The sequence below is a fragment of the Colobus angolensis genome, unplaced genomic scaffold (assembly GCF_000951035.1).
Source record: "Colobus angolensis palliatus isolate OR3802 unplaced genomic scaffold, Cang.pa_1.0 Scaffold90, whole genome shotgun sequence".
NCBI lineage: Eukaryota > Metazoa > Chordata > Mammalia > Primates > Cercopithecidae > Colobus > Colobus angolensis.
The window spans coordinates 306088-310668 of NW_012122932.1; positions in this window are offsets into that span (position 1 = coordinate 306088).

The window sequence follows — 4581 nt, forward strand, 5'->3', positions numbered from 1 at the left end:
ACCCTTAGCAAATGTAAAAATAAAATCTAACTCCCATTTGACAAGCTGAGAAAGGAAAGTTAAATACCAGATAAGCTTTTGATTTTTGTATTGTTTGCATCCCTTTGCCCTCAATAAATAAAGTTCTTTTTTAGTTCCGAAAAAAAAAAAAAAATCTGCTTTTTGTTATTGTTGTTGTTTTTGAGACGCAGTATCGCTCTGTCGCCCAGGCTGGAGTGCAGCGGCGCGATCTCGGCTCACTGCAACTTCCGCCTCCCGGGTTCAAGCGATTCTCCTGCCCCAGCCTCCTTAGTAGCTGGGAGTACAGGCGCGCGCCACCGCACCCAGCTAATTTTTGTATTTTCAGTAGAAGTGGGATTTCACCATGTTGGCCAGGATGGTCTCGATCTCTTGACCTCGTGATCCGCCCGCCTCGGCCTCCCAAAGTGTTGGGATTACAGGCGTGAGCCACCGTACCCGGCCAACAATCTCCGTTTTTAAGCGAGAGACTGAAAGCCTACCTGGTCCCATTGCCTGGCTCAGACTGTTTAGACTGTTACCAAACAGGGCCAGGCGCGGTGGCCATAATACCATTATTTTGGGAGGCCAAAGTAGGTGGATGACCTGAGGTCAGGAGTTTGAGACCAGCCTGGCCAACATGGTGAAACCCCGTCTCTACTAAAAATAGAAAAATTAGCTGGGTATGGTGGCGTGCACCTGTAGTCCCAGCTACTCGGGAAGCTGAGGCAGGAGAACTGCTTGAACCCAGGAGGTGGAGGGTGCACTGAGTCGAGATGGCACCACTGCACTCCATCCTGGGCGACAGAGTGAGAGTCCATCTCAAGAAAAAAAAAAGACTGGCAGGGCACCGTGGCTCACACCTGTAATTTCAGCACTTTGAGAGCCAAGTGGGGGGCAGATCATGAGGTCAGGCGTTCACCTGGCCAAGACGGTGAAACCCCCTCTCTACTAAAAATACAAAAAATTATCCGGGCGTGGTGGCGGCGGGCGCCTGTATTCCCAGCTACTCGGAAGGCTGAGGCAGGAGAATGGCGAGAACCCGGGAGGCAGAACTTGCAGTGAGCTGAGATCGCGCCACTGCACTCCAGCTTGGTGAAAGAGCAAGACTCAGTCTAAAAAACAACAAAAAAGAAAAAGACAGGCACAGCTGGGCACGGTGGGCTACACCTGTAATCCCAGCACTTTGAGAGTCCGAGGCAGGTGGGTCACCTGAAGTCAGTAGTTTGAGACCAGCCTGACCAATATGGTGAAACCATAGTCTCTGCTAAAAGTACAAAAATTAGCCGGGCATGGTGGAACGTGCCTGTAGTCCTAGCTACAGCTCTGAGACAGAAGAATCGCTTGAACCCAGGAGGCGGAGGTTGCAGTGAGCTGAGATCGCAACACTGCACTCCAGTCTGGGCGACAGAGTGAGACTCGAAAAAGACAGGCACTGCCACACCCTTCAGAGAGCTTCCAGTCTAGTGGAAGGGACAGACATTAAACCAGTGAGAGCAATGGGAGGCCATCAAAGGATTTTAAGCAAGGAAGGGACATGGTCCTATTTGTATTTTCTTTTTTTTTTTTTGAGACAGAGTTCGAGCAATTCTCCTGCCTCAGCCTCCTGAGTAGCTAGGATTACAGGTGCTTGCTACCACGCCTGGCTAATTTTTGTCTTTTTAGTAGAGATGGGTTTTCACCGTGTTGGCCAGGCTGGTCTCGAACTCCTGACCTCAAATGATGCACCAACCTCGGCCTCCCGAAGTGCTGGGATTATAGGCATCAGCCACCGTGCCTGACCCCTATTTGTATTTTATAAAAATCATTCTGAGGAAGAATGGAAAAGAGCAAAAGTGGAAACAAAACGGTATTGCAATTGTCCTGGTGAAATGTGATGGGGTCTTGGACTATGGTGATGACAGTAAAGATAGAGAAAGGTAGACAGATTCAAGAGATACTTAGAAAATAAATGTGTTACAGCTTAGTAACATGGCTTTTTAATTGGGAATTGTCAATTATTTGCTAGCCTATGTAAAATGCCCTCTAGGTAAATGAATTTAGAAAGGTGTCATAGTGGATAAGAGCTTAGGCTGTGATTCAGACAGAGATCATCATTTACTAGCCTGGTGACCTCAGGCAATTCAGCTAACCACTCTGTGAAATAGGGATAATAATAATGTGTAACTCATAGGATTACTATGAGGATTAAAGAAATAATATGTGTATAAACTCTGTTTATGTATATGTGTATGTCTGGCATATAGTAAGCATTTTAAAATGTCAGCTATTTTTAACATTTGTCTATAAACATTAGTCTGATTAAAATGGAAAAAGCTTACCTGTGCCCCATAATAATCTCTTCCCTGGCTTAACTGAGCTAATTACCACAATGTAATTGTGTGTTATACCTTTTACAACTTTCAAACCATATCGCATTCATTCTTCAAAACCTCACAACAAAACTCAATTCCTCCCTGATTTATTTATTTTTAATTTTTTTTTTTTCCAAGATGGGGTCTCGCTCTATATCACCCAGGCTGCAGTGCAGTGGCACAATCTTGACTCACTACAGCCTCCGCCTCCCGGGTTTAAACAATTCTCCCACCTCAGCCTCCTGAGTAGCTGGGATTACAGGGGCGTGCCATTATGCCCAGCTAATTTTTGCATTTTTAGTAGAGACAGGGTTTCACCATGTTGGTCAGGCTGGTCTTGAACTGCTAACTGTGATCCACCTGCCTTGGCCTCCCAAAGTGCTGGGATTATAGGCATGAGCCACCATGCCCAGCCTCCGCCAATTTATTTATTTTATTTTATTGATACGGAGTTTCGTTCTTGTTGCCCAGGCTGGAGTGCAATTGCACGATCTTGGCTCACCGCAACCTCCGCCTCCCGGGTTCAAGTGATTCTCCTGCCTCAGCCTCCTGAGTAGCTGGAATTATAGGCATGTGCCACCACACCCAGCTAATTCTGTATTTTCAGTAGAGACAGGGTTTCTCCAGGTTAGTCAGGCTGGTCTTGAACTCCCGACCTCAGGTGATCCACCTGCCTCGGCCTGACATTACAGGCATGAGCCACTGTGCCGGGCCCCCCATTTTTCTTAAACCCAACCCACTGGTCGCTCTGCTCAATTTGGTAATTTGTCAGCATTTCTAAATTTAGATCCGTAAGGCTATAATTAGTTTTAGCTTGTCTCTGAGTCCTTTTGTATTTGTTTTTCGTGCATATTTACCTAGCTTCCCTACCTTCAGATAACAAGGTTCTCTGAGGAAAAAACTGTGGGAACTTCTTTATATGCTTCTGCTCCTAAGAGGTGTATGGCATTCAATGAATAGCGTTATTTCCCTACCCTTTTAGGGACTTTTTGTTTTTCAATGTTTTTTTCATCTACATCTGTGTTCTGCCTTTACCTGTATGCTTCCTGAATGGCAAACAGATTTCTTTTTTAATTGATACAAGCGAAGAGTAGAAGAATAAAGAGAAGAAGGTCGATTTTTTTTTTAGACGGAGTCTCGCTCTGTCGCAGACTGGAGTACAGTGGCGTGATCTCGGCTCACAACAAGCTCCGCCTCCCAGGTTCACGCCATTCTCCTGCCTCAGCCTCCCGAGTAGCTGGGACTACAGGCGCCTGCCACCATGCCCGGCTAATTTTTTGTATTTTTAGTAGAGACGGGGTTTCACCGTGTTAGCCAAGATTGTCTCGATCTCCTGACCTCGTGATCCGCCCTCCTTGGCCTCCCAAAGTGCTAGGAATACAGGTGTGAGCCACCACGCCTGGCCCGAAAGTAGCATTTTTTAGGACTTACCGGTTTAGCTGATGATGGGGTCGCTCTGCATGCAACTTCAGACAAAGCTAATGGGTCAGCAGAGGAAGGCAGGGTCAGGGTGCTGTGGTGGTTGCATTCACGGGCTTTGGAGTCAGATGACTGGGTTTGCATTGATGCTGTGTCCCAGGCTAGCTCTATGGCTTTAGGCGAGTTCCTTCAACCCTGGGACCTCTGGATTATCATGGAAATCAGGAGATAATGATAATACCTACTTCTTAGGCTTGCTATGAGAATAAAAGGAGCTAAGCCAAGGTGATTAGCCCAGTGCCTAGAATGTGGTAAGTGCTCAGGAAATATTAAGCTGGAAGGAAGGAAGGAAGGAAGGAAGGAAGGAAGGAAGGAAGGAAGGAAGGAAGGAAGGAAGGAAGGAAGGAAGGAAGGGAGGGAGAGAGGGAGGGAGGGAGGGAAGAAGGAAGGAAGAGAGGGAGGGAAGAGGGGAAAGGTTAAAACTATGGGAAGCCAGTTTGGTCAGTTAATTAATGAAAATTCTAAATCTAATTTACATGAGCTAGGAACAAGAACAAGTAACCATGATAATTAGGTAAACTGCCTTTTTATTTAGATAAATGTAACCAAATTAAAGAAGTTATACTTCTCAGTTGCCAAATTTTTGAGAAATCCCTGTTTTCTAGATTTCTTCTAAAGTGATATATTTGTAACTCCCAGAAATTAAAAATCCCTAACTCATGCTATACTACTCCAGCCTTAGGACCCACAAGATTCAGCCTGCCATCTCATCAACATTCCACAGAGGATGGAAGGCTGTGTCATGGGCTCA